The sequence below is a fragment of the Triplophysa dalaica genome, chromosome 1 (genome assembly GCF_015846415.1).
Source record: "Triplophysa dalaica isolate WHDGS20190420 chromosome 1, ASM1584641v1, whole genome shotgun sequence".
NCBI lineage: Eukaryota > Metazoa > Chordata > Actinopteri > Cypriniformes > Nemacheilidae > Triplophysa > Triplophysa dalaica.
Window position 1 is genome coordinate 13,062,595 of NC_079542.1, and position 19,399 is coordinate 13,081,993.

The 19,399-nt window shown below is 39.7% G+C and overlaps 1 protein-coding gene across 8 annotated transcripts in view; it reads left to right on the forward strand.

Annotated features, from left to right (window-relative positions):
- The first annotated feature begins 1,937 nt into the window (after positions 1 to 1,937).
- vstm2b (V-set and transmembrane domain containing 2B) overlaps positions 1,938 to 19,399 on the forward strand; it is a 36,859-nt gene continuing 19,397 nt past the window's right edge. For 2 of the 8 annotated variants that reach the window (XM_056758733.1, XM_056758743.1), the window contains exon 1: positions 1,938 to 2,103. The gene's annotated coding sequence lies outside the window, so the exon portion shown is untranslated. Of the gene's footprint in view, positions 2,104 to 2,195; positions 2,215 to 3,779; positions 3,796 to 18,866; positions 19,118 to 19,399 lie in introns of those variants that run through there. The other 6 variants (XM_056758749.1, XM_056758766.1, XM_056758758.1 and 3 more) reach the window with 4 other exon arrangements.

Genomic DNA, 19,399 nt, shown 5'->3' on the forward strand with positions numbered 1-19,399 from the left:
GTGCTAGATAAACAGTATGAGCCTGCAGTGACTGCCAATGACAGATCTAGAAAGAACTGTAATATTAGATTGAGCTATCGACTCGTGTTGATGAAAACTGAGCAAACTAAATTATATAATTCTCATACAGTGTGAATCAGATATCTCTAAACAGTCTACATATTCTCTATAATCGAGGTGGAAAATGTTATTTATTTATTTCAAATGTTCAATGTTTATTTTTGTAATATTTTATTGTAACATTTCAATATTATTAATTATCTTATCAGTACAAGTGTGCAACAGCAGAAGAATTTTCAAAAGAGATTTAATTTGACGTAACCAATATTATTTAATCCCATAGAAAGTTCACAGCACCTTACAAGAGCTATTACCTACTAAATGATTGTACTATATATCCTGTTCTTCCCTTCATTGTGCTACAGCTTCTATTTTTATTTGTATTAAGGTTATTCAGACGAAACTCCACTGTTAATCAACAAAATGATTAAAAATGCCAAATTAGTGAAAATGGACTTAAAGGCAAGTGGACCAGATCACCACGAAGAGACCAGAGCCATCATAAGCCTCTGTAGATGTTTTCTACTGAGAAATCATAAACATCTTAAGGCCTAAACCCAAATTTCTAGTCCCAGAGATGCTAACTCCTTCTTATATTACTTTATCACATAAGGTTTAGGTTATCACATAAAATAGTGTACAAATATTGCTGTTGTGTTAATGTTTTCTAGCAGAATTTGAGGTCTGAAAATACAGAACATCTTTTCTGTTATTTAAACTGTTTTTTAATTTTCTGCAAATAAATGCATATAGAAATAATATTTTTATTTGAGATTTGAGAGAAATGTTGTTAGTAGTGTCACAGAATGAAACAAAAATTATAATTTTACCTAAACAAATAAATAATAAATTCAGAACAACTGAAAACATTTTTGAAATGGGATGTTATTTTTTTCTGTGGCTGTTTGTGCTTTTAATTTTTTATGCATTAACTTAATGTTACTACTTTATGTTCTTCATTTATTTACTTATTTTTCTTTATTAATTCTGAAGTCGAAAGATGGCAATGTTTCATTTTTGGGCAAAGTAATCTATCACTGTTTCTATCAATTAGGGTTCACCACATTTAAGAGAGTTTGCTTCTACTCTCCCCTGAAATATTATTCTAACCCAAGGCTGCCGTAAGTAATGACAGTTTTACAGTTTGTATACAGCTTCAAGGTATATAGCTTGTATACCTTGAAAAAAAGATCTATTACCCATTTTCTTTTTCAGTTTTTCTCTTTGATATATGCTCTCAGAGGTAGGGTCATAACTGCATAAAACACAGAGGCACTCTTTACAGAAAACGACCCATTGCCCCACTGTTCTGTGCCTGAATGTCTGTTGGAGAGCGCAGTATTATCCACTTTAGCAATCAAGTCTAGACTTAAGTGACTATGTCTCCAGCAGAAAAGTGGCTGTGGCAGAAGTATCATCTCGACCCCCTCTCACCTGATTTTGACAAGCCTGTTTCCTTTTATATCAACTTTATTGTTTCAGAATGGAGAAATATGCCAGAGAAAATTAGGATGAGTGTTTGTGTCAGACACCCAAACCGAAGACTGTGCAGTACAAAGGGGTTTCAAAATAGACAATATGGTTTTTTATTACATTTTATGATTGTTGTGTAATACATACAGTACATGCACAGTCAAAAACTTGTAGTAACAAAATACGTCCATTCTTTAAAGAGTACATAACATGAGATCATGAAAATTACATTTCATGCAGTGTTTAATGTTGCCGTGTTTGAAAGTAAGCAGTCTGCCAGGTTGTTAATCTGAAGGTGAATGAATAACAAAGTTGTTGGCTTGGAAAAAGGGGAGTCGACTACGGATTTGCGTCTCTATATATTTGTCCCTGCCTACGTTTTGGTGGGATCGCTAGTGAAAACATAAATCTTTTCCCCCAAACACTGTAGATTGTGAGCCTCATTCACGGTAGACCAATCACAGCACATTAGACCAACTGACCAATCACATCAGACTTGGCTAGCGGAGAGGAGGGGATTAAACAGATGAATCTAGGAAAGAATCATTTAAGAGCCAGTCAAGAAGTAAGGTAAGAATAATTGCCTATTATTACGAAATAAAAGTGTTCTTACACCTTCTATGTACATAAACTTGTTGTTGGACACTCCATACACAAAAGAAGAACCTTAAACATCCCTAGGTATGTACTCTTCAATGAATTATTTGTGGTTTTAAGAATTGAGAAATAGTTCTAGACACTTAAGTGATCATTTTTTATTATCAAATATGTGGTTACAGATCTATTTCATAAATCGGTCAGACTGATCGCTCCAAAATGTTATTGGACATTTATTAAAATAACAAACATGTGCAGTATGACAGGAGTGTTTATTAAACCCTATGAAAACTGAATTATTGAATGAATGAATGATAAATAGAAGAGCATCATGAAGGAGACTAGAACACTAAAAACAAGCACAGATACGTTTTGCTCGATGCGTCTAAGGATGGTTGGAGTGTGTGTGTGTGTGTGTGTGTACACATGCTGACAAATGAGCCACTCACCCAAAACTTGCACAGCAATAGCCTAAAATAATGGAAGCTAACCTCTGGGTTGTCACCCTTATCCTCACATTGATTACACCACCACTGTGGCTGTACTCACCTGCCCCTCATGCATACATTGTATCTCTGCTGTCAGAAATAGCTGTAACAGGAACATGTTACTCCTGCATGACTGAACCCCAAGTAACCGGCATGTTCCTAGCTGTGCTAATGTAAAAAGGTGTTACGAGTGAGGTCAAGCCATTGCCATTTCCAATGCTTATTGCTTATTGTTATACTATATCGGTCTACTTGAAAAACTCTTTTTGGCAGATGGTATTTTCCGTGCCAGTTTTAGAAAAACCATGGGAAATAATTACATCTGTGATCTGTTTATTGAAGAATGCCGTCTTATTTAAGTTATAAAGGGACAGTTGCATAAACTGCTTAGACTAGTCTTAGAAGTTAGTCATCTCATTTTTTTCTTCATGACTGGTCATAACTTCTTTAAATCACCACCATTGACTACAATAATAGGAAAAAATATTTTGCAAATATCTTTGTTCTGTTGAACACAAAAGAAAATATTTTAAAGATTATAGGAAAGCAAACAGTTCAGGGGCACTTTTGACTACTATTGTATTTTTTCCTATGGTAGTATGGTTTTCTACTAAGTACAATAGCCTTTCAAGCCACAACCGGAGTCCATTAAAATGACATAATTGTGTGCAGGAAGTAGCATTAAACATCAAAATTTTGTTCATGTACCTCCATCCATCGCTGAAACACCTGTGCGATCTATTTCAAAGTATCATTTTACATCAGCTGACTGAGCTCAATTATTCAGCAAATGTGTTTTCATCCTTATGGCTTATATCACGGAGATATTAAGGAGCTTTACGTTTTTTTTGCATCAGTTGTCCAGAAGGAAGTCCGTCCCCGTGGCTGAGCCTCCACTGAAGCGTATTTTATTAAAAAGGAGGATGGGCAGAAAAAGACAGAAATATGCAAGCGATTAATTCTGCTCTAACTTTACTGCCTGACCTCATTAGCTGCAATAGACCTTTGAGTGCCCCTTAAATGCCCAGTTAACTGGCTATACAGATGATCAATGTCAAATATCTCAATAGGGGAAGAAAGGTGCTCAGTTAAGGACTGGTGAAAAAGCAGGAGAGAATGGCGAATGGGCAGAACAAGGGATGCTAACGAAAGACGGGTGGAGACAAGCACTGGAAAGGTGAAAGTCTTTTCTTTTTTTACTGCTTAGAGTAAAAAAAGGTTTCTCTTTGAAGTCCGAATGAAGGCCAGTCTGAGTAATCTGAAAGGCTTTGACCACATGTCATGAGATGTGTCATAGCCATTATAAAAACAGATCTCTGGTGAGGATTGGTCAATGGCTACGGTTTATTCACAGTGAGGCACAGCTATGGCCTCTTTAGTGATCTGCTTTTTCTATCACTCATCGCACACACAATCATGATTTTTGTTGCATAGCAACGTACTTTTACTGTTTATATAAATAAACCAGGATTATTATATTTAACGAAAACTAAAACTATTTAAACATTTGTGTTAATTAAAATCAAATAATAGGCCTAAATATAATTAGAAAACTAAAGAATAAAAGAAGATTCAGAAAAAAGTTTAAGAAGATTCATGAAAATTATTTGTTTCAATCAGCTCCCGGTTGTGAATTAGGGTTGTCACAATATATCAATATTGACAATAGCTGTGATAACAACAATCAAGATTATTGATAATTGTATACATATCGTGACCAAATACAAGACAGAATACAAAAATGAATTTGACTGATGGCATCATTTATTTATGCTTTTAAAACATCCAATAAATACTGTAATATTATAATATTTTCTGCAAATTTATTTGGCCACAATAACATTCTGTAAAAATCTGATATCGTGACAACCCTAATATTAATCAGTATATTGGTACATGGTTCGAATTTCCCAATTCATAGTTTTTCAGAAAATGGAAAAAACTCTGTACCCTTTAAATGATGAAATAAGGTGTTGTTAGGGTTGACAAGCACGTGCGCACCCATTGCCAACAAAACACAGACATATGAGTTTCCCTTACCGTTTGCGGTTTTAGCACTGGGACTGCGCCATCTATCAGTTTCAAACAATCTCCAATTCCAGCGTCATATCCACCGTTTACATAACATCCATCACTAAAATGCAGTGAACAAACACACGTCAACTCTCTCACTTTCGCAAGAGTAACGAGCTGCAGCTGCAGGCCCACACCGCAGCCAATATTGATGCAGCGCAGCCAATCTTGATGGTAAGTAGGTATGACTCATCTGTTGATGCTTGGGTGGGCAATTTCTTTTGCCTTGCTGTGGGCGTACTTTTCCTGGAGATGGGACGAAGAAAACTTGTTACGAAACTGATTTTCTTGTTCGAATTTTTTTTTCCGAAACCTATATGATTCCTAGGGAGAGTGTCTCAAGCACAGAAATACTACGTCATATGTCCAACTCATTTTTTTGGCAAGTTAACCATGTCAAGCATGAGAAGACAGATTGTTTAACATTGTAAGCAAGTCAGAATGCATGAAGCACCATTGTGTCCCCCCCTTCAATATGGCCGACTCCCTGGTCAGTTCCTTTCTTAGTGAACAAGGGAGCTGTTTGAGATGGGACTTGGCTCAGGATGAGTCACCTGCTGAATTCTGATGTCATTGGTTGAATCATATCTGACAAAATACACAACAACTGTCTATCACTGTCTTACACACAAAATTTTAATTAGAATGGCTCCCTGTGGCCACTGTGCCATGTGGTCTAATTGTTTGAAATCAACCTCTTGGACATTAATCAAACTGGCTTGAATTCAAAGACCTAAGAGTAAGGTGATGCACACGAAGGGTCCACAGAAGACTGCTAATGAAATGTTAAAGATATCTGCTTTGTTTTCATGCGCTAAATATTTTTTCTAAGCTTAAGCTTGATTTTAAGACTGACAACGTTCAGTTCTTTTTAAACGGCACCTAGATAGGCGCCTGTGGCAAATCTCCAATAACGACCATGTCTATAATGTTTCGCAGTAAATGCGTTTCCACTACTGCTGGCCCTCTGCACTCTCTTAATTAAGCTTAAGTGTTTACTCCCTCTGTGTGTTGTACAATGCCAGCTAGTAATAAGCTCAATGGTCTCAGTGGAATGAATGTTATGAATCTGGGACTTACATTTAATTTTTTTGTGTTTCTTTTTTTCAGTTTGTGCCACTTGCTTATTATTTGCATGTTATATTTTATTCAAAGGACATATTTTCATGCATGAAAAAGCACAGTAATGAGCTGGTGTCTTTTGTCTTTTATGTAATCGTAACATGATAACTTACATTGAGAGATATTATGAATATTTTGTAGAAACTTGCCATGGTTCAACAGTTGCACTGCGTTGATTCTTTTTTTACTAAGATAATTCACCTATTTTGTACTGTATGAATGCTTCTGGCAATAGGTAACAATAATAGACATGTTTTCAACAGTTTTTTCATAAGTATTCTCTCTTGAAGAGAAAAGCACAGAAAGAAAACCCAAGCACACAGCCGAGATAGAAAACAAAAGACTTTTAATAAACAATAAACCGCTTTCTGGAGCGGGGAGGTGTGAGAGTGGCAGGAAAAGAAGGGATAGTCTTGAACGTGGTGAAATGACGGTAATGATCAAGGGAGGCCTCCGGTACTGGTCCGAAACCTGAATGGACAGGCGCAGTGGGAAATTCAGGCTGGATTGGCGCTGCAAGAGATACCAGCCAGACCTGCACTGATGCCGGTGGGACTGACACTGGATGACATGCCGGCGGGACAGACACTTGGGGAAGTGCCGGCTTAACAGGCCCTGGGGGAGATGCCTGCTGGATCGGTACTGGGAGAAATGCAGGCTGGACCGGCATTGGGGAAGATGCCGGCAGGGAGGAAGCAATCCCCTTCTCCGCTTCTTCCGGAGTGTGGCTGACTCCTAGCTGGAAGTGTCCGATGCGGAGTCGCACTACTTCTTTTCTCCCATGCCTTCCACTCTCTGGACCATGGCGGAAGTTGACTGTCACCAATCAGCCAACTCCCACCTAGCAGGGGACAAGGTGATGTCTGCTGAGTTCATTTTGGCCTGTTCATTCCGTCATGAAATGCACAGACAGAGAACCCAAGCGCTGACAGCCGAGGTAGAAAACAAAAGACTTTAAATAAACAATTATCCCACGAGGGGGAAAAGGAAAGTAATAAATAATGCAAAAAGAACACTTCCCACAAGGGGGCAAAACAAAGATTGTCCAGATGACAAAATAATAAGTTTACAAATCACATCAATGCAAAACAGAAACAAAGTATATCTTTAGGGGAATACGTCACACAGACTGAGGACAAACAATAACGAACAGGCAAGGTACAGAGAATACGAGGGCCTTAAATGGGGAAAACTAATGAGGGATAATTACACTGTGCAGGTGAGTGGAATAACACACTAAGGGTAAAACAAGGGGGCACGGTCAAGGAAAGAGACAGGAGACAGGGTGCAACACACAGAACACAACAAGCACAAAAGACATGGTACTGTCATGACCCTGTCCACTGGTTGCAATCCCTGAGGGTCGTTCCCCGCAGATCAGGGTTGGAGGCGTCACTACACCATCCTCCTCACCTTCCGCCGTCTCTCCACTACCAGCTAGCCACCGGGGTAAACTTTCCAGCCGGTGACTCAGCCGGTCCCCAGCCTTGTTCCTCCCAGGACTTCCCCTGATTAGTCACCTGGGACTCCTCGCCCTCGAGCTTCCTCTCGGGCTTAGACTTCCCGACCTAGCCCTAGCCCCTTTGGACTTCCCTCTATGTACTCTTGTATTGCCCCACCCCCCTCCCTTGTTTGTTATTTTTATTGGCACACCCTAACTCCATCTTAGCCTCCTTCATGTTTCCCTTAGCTTGTTTTGTACTGTGTTTATGGCGTTTTTCTGTGTGTGTTACTGTTTCGACCCGTGGAGGGTTCTCCCTTGGAACGCCATGAGGCGTTTCTTGGGGCGGGGAATCTGTCAGGACTTTGTCCTTCCTGTTTTTGAGTTCTCTAACTCTCTGGAGATAGCAGGACAGAACCATGTCCTGTGGTTGTTTGGTGTGGAGACGTGTGGCTGTTGTTGTTACTTTGCGCCACGCATCCTCCTGTCATGTCTCTCAGCCCCACCTTTTTGTCTCCCGTAATCATTCCCTTTTGTAATTATCACTCGTTAGTTGTTCCCTATTTCAATCCCTTTTGTTTCACTGTTCCTTGTCAGATTGTTGTCGTTTCGTGTTCATGCTTCTTCGTGTGGAATTATTCAAGCCTCTTCGTGTGGGATTGTTACTGTTATTTTTACCCCCTAGTGGGTTTTATATTGTTCCTGTTATTTTTACCCCCTTATTGTTTTCTCTGTTTTGAGTTATTAAAATATTTTTTGTTAAACCTTACCTGCCTGCAGCTGGGTTTTGCCAATCTGTACCGTGACAAGATGGACGTAGTGTCTGTGACTTCACAGGTAGGTTTGTGAAGGGCGATTTCGAAGCCAAAAATGGGCGGAGGCTGCCGTCGCCATCTTGGCAGCGTGTCACCGTACGTTAATCAAACATGGGCAAAAAAGCATCATGTGGGTGGAGCAGAGGTGCCTGGTTGATGAAAACACGTGTCACTCAAGACCGAAAGTTTGCCGCACGGATATTCTTAGCAATCTAATATCATATCCAGTTAGAGAATAATGACTCATACATGTTGTTTCTTTACAGTAGTTGCAATATTAACTGTCAAACAGAATGGCTAAATTGAGCTTTCTTATATTTGCAATTTTATTGCATGTTTATATTTGTGGTGCAGCGCAGGAATCCTTGCATCTTACATGCATCTTTAGACTAACACTGGCAATGGAACAAAAATAACATAAAAAAGACAGGCAAATATGTGAGATGTCAATGAGGAGATGGCATCTGATGCAGTATGATTATGTTTACAATCACTTCTCAACCAGATTGGTATAAGCACAGGTAAGACTACCTGCTAGGGATGTCTCCCGACATCTCCCTGCCGCCCCCTGCATCTACCCTAGGATCCACCTCTCCCCCAAGCCTTGTATTTTCTGCATGGCCAGAGCCAAAAGGTCCCCTGCTCTCCCTCCTCTGCCAGGTCTTTCAAGGCCTTCTGCAACTTGGGGCCTCTGACTCAGAGAGTCTTAAGGAATCGCTGTGTGGAGGTTCCGCTGAAGTCTCTGCATCCAACTTCCACTGGAAATGTATATGCTCTCCACCCAGATCTGCATACTTCTCCCATTTCCTCTCAAACGCTGCCTCCATCCTGTATTTCCATGGCATAGTTAATTCGGCCTTGATGATAGTCTTTGTGATGGTGGATTGAAGAAAGAATAACTAATTCCTATAAATTTTTACATTTGCTGGTTAGAAGTCTTTATATTCCATTTGTCGGGGCTATCTAGGAATAAACATGTAATTAAGCAAGTTTAATTATGATGTTTCAGCATGTCATTACACTAAGAATATCAAACAAACCACCAAGCAAGTTAACATCATCATCATCATCAACATAATTTCACCTCTGGGTCAACCCTGTGGGTTTTGAAACGCACATTGTCTAAGAACCACTGAAATCTTAATTAAATTGTTATTTGGACCTGCAGAATCAATGACCTGCCGTGCAGTGTTGTGTTAGTGGAGCATGAAACAAGCTAATTTAAAGTAGAAAAACTACATTCAAGCAGTCAGTTCCACCATTTGAGAAAAAAGTAAGCTAAACAACACGATGCTAGTGATAGATGCAGTTTATTTTGTGTTTTAGATATTGTAATTTTCATTCTTTTCTGATATTTAAAATCTTAAGTCTCTGTTGTCAGTTATCCTTCAATAGTGACCAACTATATAAAAGGAATTTAAAATGACAATATTTTTCAATATGCTCCTCTGCTTTAAATAAGAACAGTTTTACTAAAACAATAATTCAATTGTTTAAAAAACTTAATAATATTTACCTAATAGTCTAATAAAAAAATAGTACTTTGGATAGGACCTAGTAAATCCTGTTGTTTGTTGTTGTTTATTTCATTCTGGCATTTCTAGTCACTAATGCTTGCCTACGGGACTATCGCTGGATCTGTACCGGCATACTTTCACACTCTCCTACACCCCATCAAGAACCCTGCGTTCAGCAACCAAGCGGCGTCTTGTATTGCCTTTTCTAAAGGGCAGCAAATCGCTTTCCCGCTCATTCTCCTTCACAACTCCTTCCTGGTGGAACATTCTTCCTCAGTCCGACAAGCACATCTCTCACAACATTCCAAAAAACTTCTTAAAACCCATCTCTTCTGTGAATACTTGATAGACAAATGAGAAATAAAATAAAACCTCTATCTTTCTCTTAACAGATATTGCTCTGGCTTTTGTTGAAACTAGTTTCTTTGTATTAGCACCTATTGTATTATTGCTCCTGTATGACATATCACTTTTGCTGAAAGCGTCTGCTAAATGATTTAATGTAAATGTGCCTCCTGCAAACACAGATTCTCTTTTCTATCTCACATTCATTCTAGATGTGTAGAGTGTATGCTTGGTGAAGGTGGAGGATGTTGGACTTGAACAAAGGGGATTCAGGTGGTTTCCCCCTGCAGTGAAGTGTCCTGCACATAGGTCTATACAGATGTAACCTTGTTCAAGGAATGTTAAGATGAGTCTAACCTGTAGCTAAAGCTCTTTAGACGATGTATACTGTCCAGCTGAGGAGAACAAGAATCACTATATTTTTCTCAAGTAAGCTAGGTGAAGCTTAAAGCGCAGTTTGGTTTGCAGAGATGCTCTCCAAGATGTTGCTAACATAGCCACTGTTCCGAACACCAGATTGCGATTAACTCACCCTGAACCAAGCCAGCCTGAACTGATCCCCATTGCATGGTGTTGAACTGAGAATGCTGTATTGCATCAGATAACCTACCATCCACTCCACAGTATTCCTGTGTTTAGTGTGATCTGTTCATTTCATCCAAAGTTCTTCCCAGCATCTCTGTTGTCTTTGAAGATTTACGAGAAAAAGACCAGGAAAGAATAAAGTGCTATTCAGCGTGGACCGACGTTCCCTGCTGCGTTTGATTCTGTGATACACTCCACTGGTTCCTCCTTCACTTGTTTTTGCCAGTCTATCAGAAACTCTACAAGCAGGATGGTGTTACATGAATGCCAGGTCAGTAATGACTGCCTTGTTTTTTCTTCCACATGGCTGAAAAAATGGTTTTGCTGTGTTCCTGTCTGCCAGCTCTGAGGAGTTAATGACAGGTCTTTTTTTCCAATGACATGTAATATAGAGTATGAGCTCTTAGAGCAAAGAAAAGAAGAGTAGGAAGTAAACAGGTAGATGGGGGAAAAGGGTGGTTGAAAGGTAGAACATTATGTAGCAGGGAGAGATGAAGCTTTTAGCTCTCACAATTGTGGGCAGGGGAGTTTTGTCACTCTGACAGGATTTTGACATCTTTTTGAAGCACAACAATGCTCAGTTCCACACATTGTGAGATGAATCGTGTTGTTGTAGATCAATGGCTGTATATTCTGAAATAATGTTTAACTCCTGGGACAATTTACTAAATATATGTGGGACTAGTGTAATGATTAGAGAAAAAAAAACAGTCACAAATCCCAGAACAAGTTTAATTATGTTTTATTATGTTTATTGAAGATCCAGCTCTTTACTCTCTCCCAGTCTTGGCAAGCTGAGCTGCTGAACTTGTGTGACTCAGGCCAAGGAGAAACATCTTAACTTTACTCTTAAAAGCTTTTCTGAGACCTAACAACCCTGCCCACTGTGTCTGTCCTTGCATGTCCTGTCGTATTTATAAATAATATACATGCAACGGAACAGAAGTCCACTGTTCCCAACACTTACCTAAAACAGAAATGAATCAAAAGCTTCCACACAAAACATCACAAAAGAGCAACAAAAAATAAATAAAATGTTGCTTGTCGTCTCAGGGGAGAAAAAAAGAGTATTGATAATTTTGGCTAATTGATACACATGGTCGTAAAAGTTGAAATATTGTATGGCCTTTACATTGCTATGAGTACCAACTGTTTAATATCGTTAAGTTGAAATCAGAGAATCAATACGTTCCCAACAGTTTCCATATTTCCACATGAGAAGGCAAGCTTTGGACTTTGGTGTCTATTTGAAACAGGCAGGAACATAGTCTCAACAGGTGAAAAATGCTTCAGTTCAGATAAGATGGAGTAACTGGCTTGTTTACAGCAGTTAATTTGTTGTATCTCACAGGACGATTACAGCTGTGCTGTTTATAGATTTGTTGAAAAAGAAGATGGAAAAACAGGCTGAGGCTTTAGGCTTTAGTTTATGGGCTCCTGCATTGGGAATTGTTCTGTTTGGACAAACCTGTGTGTGTAGAACAGGTTTGTCATAAGACTTAGCTTCCGGCTTTGCTACTGATCGAACGCATTAACCAGCCCTCAGTGCTTTGCGGTTATGCTTTTATGCTTTATCTGATTTATACACCAGGAGTTCAGTACAGTGCTCAGACTATTAGGAACTAAAACCAAAGACTCTGGGAAATAATTAAAAACTTGCGACTGCTCAGCAACCAGGATTTCTTTTAAGATAGTAGTCTACTAGCTTACTGCCGACAATTGAAACTCTAAAGGATAACTCTGCTGCCCACTCTCAAACTGGTTTGAAAATGCCTTCTTCTGGATCAACAACCACCTGCTGCTCAAACTGCTACAAACTTCTACAAAAGATTGCAGTTCTCGAAACAAAGTTACTCACAATATTGCCGTCCCTGCAAGAACACACAGCTGATACTCGCCGTGGACCCCCTCAGCATATAGCCGGTGAGTTCTTTGAACCCAGCACTTCTCATCATATTATAGTGAGCTCAGACAAACCTGTACAGATGCAAACAAAGGTAGCTGAGGACACAAACCGTTGGCAGAAAAAGGGTGCAAGACCTAAAGGTGCTCGTAACATCAGACTGTCAAGAATTTCACAAATTCACAAATAGCCATATAAAGATAGGGCTAAGACTCGACTAGACAATGTTGGTACTCTGCTACCCCCTGTACATCTTGAAAATAAATTTGAGGCACTAATGAATATGGGTGAAGAATCCCCAAATGTGTTCAGACAAATATCTAAAGTGGAGACTGCAGTTGGTAGACGCTCAGTGTCACACAGGCAACAGCACTCTGCTCAGAAAGCAGCCGAGCAAAATACTCTGATTGTACTCTGATACTCTATTATAAGAAACCTTCGTAGCAGGGCTATACTTACATACTATTTCCCTCAAGCAATGATTGCTGATGTAAGCAAGGAACTGTCCAACATCCTTACACAACATAAGTCTGTAAATCGGATTGTCATACATGTGGGGAAAAATTATACTCGAAAAGAGCAGTCAGAGCTCTTTTGGAGGAACTAGTATTTGCTGGAACAAAACTCTCCCACTCTATTGTCGCGAGTCCACAGGTTTCAACTAAAAAGCGACGGGCCCCACAACCACCAAAGCCTCTGGGTCAACCTGGCCAACCTGTTCCCTCTGAAAGAGCTCTCCGGCCTCTGCCACAACGCCAGGGATCACACAAACCCCCATCTGCTGGAGGTGGACTAAACAAGACTGAAAAGAGCACTGGTAACTGAAATAAATATGAGTCCCTAAAAAATGCAGTGGTCAAACCTCTACTAAAAAAGGGCAATCTAGACAAAACCTTACTGTCTAACTACAGACCCCTATCAAATCCTCTTTTTAGAGGCAAGATCATTGAAAAGGTTGTCTTCAATCAGCTGACCAAATTCTTGAACTCAAATGGCTACCTGGACAATTATCAGTCTGGTTTCCGTCAGCATCATAGCACAGAGACAGTGCTCATAAAGATAATTAATGATATTCGATTGAATTCTGATTAAGGCAAATTATCAGTTCTGGTTTTACTAGATCTCATTGCTGCATTTGACACAGTAGATCACACACTCCTACATAGACTGGAAAACTGGGTAGGGCTTTCTGGGTTGGTCCTTAAATGGTTTGGGTCATACCGTAAAGGGAGAGGTTACTATGTGAACATAGGGAACCACAAATCTGACTGGACACCCATGACCTGTGGTGTACCACAGGGCTCGATTCTTTCACCGCTCCTCTTCAATTTATACATGCTCCCACTTGGCCAAATTATGAAAAAGTACCAAAAAATCTGAGCATATCACTCCAATCCTCAGGTCCTTACACTGGTTACCGGTTACTTTTAGAATCAACTTCAAAGTATTATTAATTGTCTACAAATCACTCAATGGTCTAGGACCTAAATACATCTCAGTTATGCTCATTGAATATAAACCAAACAGATTCTCAGATCATCAGGATCAAGTCAGTTAGAGATAACAAGGGTTCATTCAAAACAGGGCGAGTCAGCGTTTAGCCATTACGCCACCCCACCCGTAGCTGGAATCTGCTTCCAGAAGACATCAGATGTTCATCAACAGCAGCTACTTTTAAATCCAGATTAAAAACACACTTGTTTAGCTGTGCATTCACAACCTGAGCACTGTGCTGGTTTACATCAACTGCACTTCTATGTCTAATTTATTTATATTTTGCTCTCATTCTTTTTATTCATACACTCACAGTTTTAATCAATTTTATTGCTGTTTTATTGTTTCTTAAAATCTTAAAAAGTAATTGTGATCTTAAATTATTTGCATTTTAAAGCTTATTTCTTTCTCTCAATCATTTTACATGTATGTAAAGGACATTGAATTGCCCTTGTGTATGAAATGTGCTATATAAATAAACTTGCCTTGCCTAGAATAATTAGAATAACTTTGTGCTAAAAAAGCAATAAAAAGACCAAACAAACACGCAAACCCAATTGCTGCAAAACAGGAAAAACTGCATCTGGTTTACTGTGTAACAAAGCATGTTACTTAGAAAAACATAATCTTGTGAAAGGTCCCAAATTATTCTATCTGTTCTTTTCTTTATTCTACAGATAATAGCAATCAAGACTGAGCTAAAGATGCCTCAAATTTGCTATTTACTGCGCTAATATATTTGTCACTTAATTTCAGCGCAAATTGGTGGGAGATTGAGTACCATAGCAACGCTTGTCTGAGGATGACAGAGCAGTGTGTTCAGTGTTAGTGGCTAGTGATCAGTGACCAATCATCATGGGCCTTGACTCCCTATCTCTGTTTGACCAGACTTACTGGAAATCCTCCAAAATCCAAACAAATACCAAAACTGAATACTTATTGTCATAATCAAGAGTCTATTTGAACCACATTTCCAGTTTTTTTTTTTTAATGGACACACTGCATTGTTGCAAGAAATAAAAAGCTGATTTTTCTGCTGATAGTTTTCGTGCTTTTACCTGAGACGTTGAAGCAGCAATATTCCCTTGAGCTACACTCCTTTTACATAAGTATTTCTCTCACCCACTATGCAAGTATCCCTGTCACCTTTAGGAATAATACTTCATGGCGAGTTAAGCTTTTGCAGAGCTGCCTATCGTCAATATAAATGCAAATGAAGATCAGGGATCCATGAGGCTGGAGCGTGGTTCTGTCATGATAATATCTGAAGCACGCAGTGGAGAGAGGTGGTGGATCAGTTATTGAGCTGTACGTGATGCCTTCGGCTTTGAAGATCTGAGACGTGTTTTCTGAAGCCCACATAAAAAAGTGCAGGAATGTCTTATGGTCAGAGAGAGGGTGAACCCCTGCTTTGATTTGGCACAATGGAGAATGGAGGTTCAAGCTGGGAAAGCCTGAATAAAACCGGAAAGCTGAAAATGCCCTGAAGAGGCATCTGTGGATTATGTCTGAATGAATGGGCATGTGTGTCAACGACTGTATTTACAAAGTAACAGAGTCAAGCTTTTGATGTTGGTGAGTAATCCAGAAAAAATCTGATGGGATGCACCTTTTGTGCATCTGCATTATTTGATATTCAGTCTTCTTGCCAGTTTCAAAAACATTTTCCCTATAAAACACTGTTGGTAACAATATAGCGGATGGCGGTTGGTCTGATTTGTCAAATCTTTTTAGAACACTGTAAATCCGAAAGATTTTCATCCCAGGATTTGCACTATAATGAGCTCTCCTGTTCAATGGACTGTGCCGTTTTCCAGTCAGATACTGTAAGGTGCATGTAATTGAATGCTCTCTAAATTGAAGCCTCGCTCTGATATATAGATGGCCCAGGGAACCATGCTGTTGTGCCAATTCAGGCAGTTTGACAAAAAACCTTGTCAAAGGCCACACCGTTACCAGAGTGATTTTAAACACTTCTGAATTCGAGGCCCAAATCCCTTGGGCCTGGGTTGATCCACAAGCACTACAGAAGCTGAAAAGATTTAGACTAAAGCAAGCCAGTGCAGACATCTTATTTTCTCTTAATCCGAAAATGAGATGATGTAAACATGTGCATGTGACTTTTAGCCATACCATGGTCAAGCACAGATTCTGTGATGTCCATTTATTCAAGTTACCTGAGAAGGACAGTTGAAAGTGACGAAGGAAATGTGAGCCAACAAATCATGTGAATCAGCCTCTGGTTTCACACAGCCTATGAATACTCTTGCTCTCTATATTGAGCACCAAATGTCCTTGATCTATAAATAAATTATTAATAACAACATTACTAGGTTTATTGTGTGTGTATATATATATATAAACAAACATAAAAAGATACAAAAAGAGCATATTAAGTAGGCTACAGTTCTTCATTCAAAGTTTCTTTACTTGGCAGATGCTTGTCAGAAAGAGTAAAAGCAGTCATTAAATCTTAAAGTAAAACGACCCATTTTTTTGTCTTTTTGTGTCTGTTTGTGTTAATCTTCCTTGCTGTCTGTGCACTTTAAAGAGACTGAGATGTAGGGGTGAGTTGGAGGTTAGAGGTTGTTGGCTGATGGAAATAGACTGAAAGCGGTTTCTGTTATACATAAGAGGAACCAAAGTGGGCAAGTGAGGGCTAAGTGAGGGAAAGCAGACATAAGAGAGTTAATGCAGTTAATCACATACTTAAACCTTGCCCCCAATTCAGGGGCAGTTCCAGGGGTCATAATATTCAGGGATAAAATCCGTACCTACCGTGAATGAATATGGGGATAGGCTTAGATGAAATAGTTGCAAAGGAAACACTTAAAAATGAGTGTCGAACTGTTACCTCTGCAGTGTGTCACTTTTTATCTGGTGAATCAGTATTACTTGAGCTAATACTAAAGTTCACACTAACCTAGTCTCAGCCTCAGGTATAAATCACGTACTTTAATCCAACTTGATGAATAGAATACTGGAGGAATGATGACACTTCCTTGATTTATTCACTGGGTGTTTGTTTGGAGGTTAGCAGGCTGTTTCAATGAGTGTTTCTCAGAAAAATATATAGTTGCTAGATTTGCCAAGGTTCATCGTATCGTGTCTCAATAGAGTTTCGCATGAATAGCAAATCTTGGCTTGTGTCTCAAAGTTTGCCAACATATTCCTGGAGCATAGCTGTTTGCAAATTTTTATGTCTGTACTGTGCTTATTACATCAAGATGGAGGAAAACTTTAACCATGAAGTCAACAAATAAGATTTAATTTCTTTGTAGTTGTTGACAAAGCAGAACGATTTACCATAAATTATACAAGCCTCAATTTAATTGCAAATAAGCGATAATGTGTTGATATCGCAGTCATGATATTCTTGGAGTTGATAATCCTATAATCCCAGCACCTGTCAGCCATCAGCCTCATCAACCGGACTTTATTTATACACATCGTGTTCCTTTGTTCATTGTCTTATATTGTAAAAGTGTTACGTGTAGTTGTGTTCCCGTGTTTTCTTTGGTGTCATTATTAAAACATGTTTCTGGATTACGGCCTGTAGTGTGTTTTGGATTACACAGCAATACCGTTACAGAATACCAGACTTTAAAATGGATTACAACATCTTTTTTCAGAGGACCTGCTCTTGAAAATATGGCAGGACGGAAGGCCTCTGAAGGATTACGTGAAGGAGTTCATTAAGTCGTGCTTTCGGGTGAGTTGGAGCGATCCCATTCTGAACCTCATAGTTTTGACTGGTCTGGGGGGACACACGGGGTGGCTCCGAATTCTGCATCGGGGTCGTCCAGTACCAGTCGTTGGAGGGGGGTTTGTTCCGACTCACCCCGAAACCACACCTCACTCATCCACCACCCAGCTCCCCACTTAGCCTTGCTGCCGTTCCTCCAGATGGCGTGCAGGCTGCAGCTCTTCCCGGTCCCACTGTCTCTCCGCTCCCGAGCTTCACGGCCCTTCCGCGCCCAAGCTTCCGGGGCCCGCCTGCATTGTCGCAGCTGAGCCCCACGGTGTCTTTGCCTACCCCCCCACCGTTGTTGTTCGTAGGTGCAAGGAAGCGCCTTCCAGGAGGGGGAGTACAGTCACAGTCCTGTCTGTTCCCTACCCATTTTTCCTTTGTATTCTCCCCGAACTACATTACCCACGATCCTCCACGCTCCTTCACATGTGTCTCGTCTACAATCCCATCACCTGTCAGCCATCAGCCTTATCAACCAGACTTTATTTATTAACATCCTGTTCCTCTTCATTGTCTGGTATCGTAATAGTGTTACGTAAAGTTGTTCCTGTGTTTTCTTTGGCTTCATTATTAAAACCTGTTACTGGATTACTCTGTGTCGTGCGCTTTGGATTACAAAGACATACCATTACACTGGGTTTGTCCCATTTTGACCAAGGGTTGAATATAACCCAGCATTTTTTCAGTGCAAGCATCAAAACTTAGTGGAAAAAGAAAACTTTGGATAAAAACATTTCGCCACCAAAAGCCAACCCTGTGCGCCACACATACCACAGATATCATGTTCTGTTTCACATCTATAAAGGTTCTTGATAGAACGGAAAGGATTTCTTTAGACAATGAAAAGTATAGGAAACAAGTTGTTCTCTGAAGAACCTTTGACTGAATGGTTAGAATGAGAAATGGTTCTTCTATGATATTGCTCTAAAGAATCTTTTATAGAACTTTTTTTTTTAAAAGTGAAGGATATTGACATATCTTATGGTTTTCTCCATGAGAACAGAACAAACCAGAACTTACTGACAACACTCATTACTTCTATACTCGGTTCAATTTATTTCTGTGACGTTTGACCTCTGACTGCCAACATGGCAGCATTAACACCATCGTCAGAAAGGTTTATATTTAGACCTCAGAGCTTTTGCACATACTGTACTGTACGGTTGTGAAACTGCAGCCTGAATGACATAAGCAGCCAGGAGCTTCACACAAAACATCGCCTGCTTCCACATCCTCTCCCTGTCTTTCTCCTTTTGCTTGTTTTGACTAATGATGTCCGAAATGAAAAAGGAAATCATCTCCTTATGCCTGTGTAAACAGAAGCTCCTCAATGCAGTCTGTTTTCCCCAGCCGTTCCCCAGATGGACACAGTAGGGAGGACAGAGAGGCTGTGGATGGGGTTATGTGTTTCTAGGCTGAAACTGCAGTGGGACTTCTTCAATTTCAGCAACAGGTCTCTTCTAAATTATGATGTATCACTATGAATTCGCACCCAGCTGTTTCTTTTGTGCATGATAAAATGAACACATGCATGTGTATTATGAAATATAATTTTTCATTTCTTAATGAAATTAATGACTTTGGTTGTTGTTAACAAAAATCTTGCAAGAGGGAGAGGAAGATAGCAACTGAAAGGTAGCTGGGTGTGATCCATGGAAAGTGCTAGAATTAAAAGGGACACAGAGGAAAAGGGAGGGAGAGAGAGGGTATTGAATGATGCTGATTCAAGGCTTTG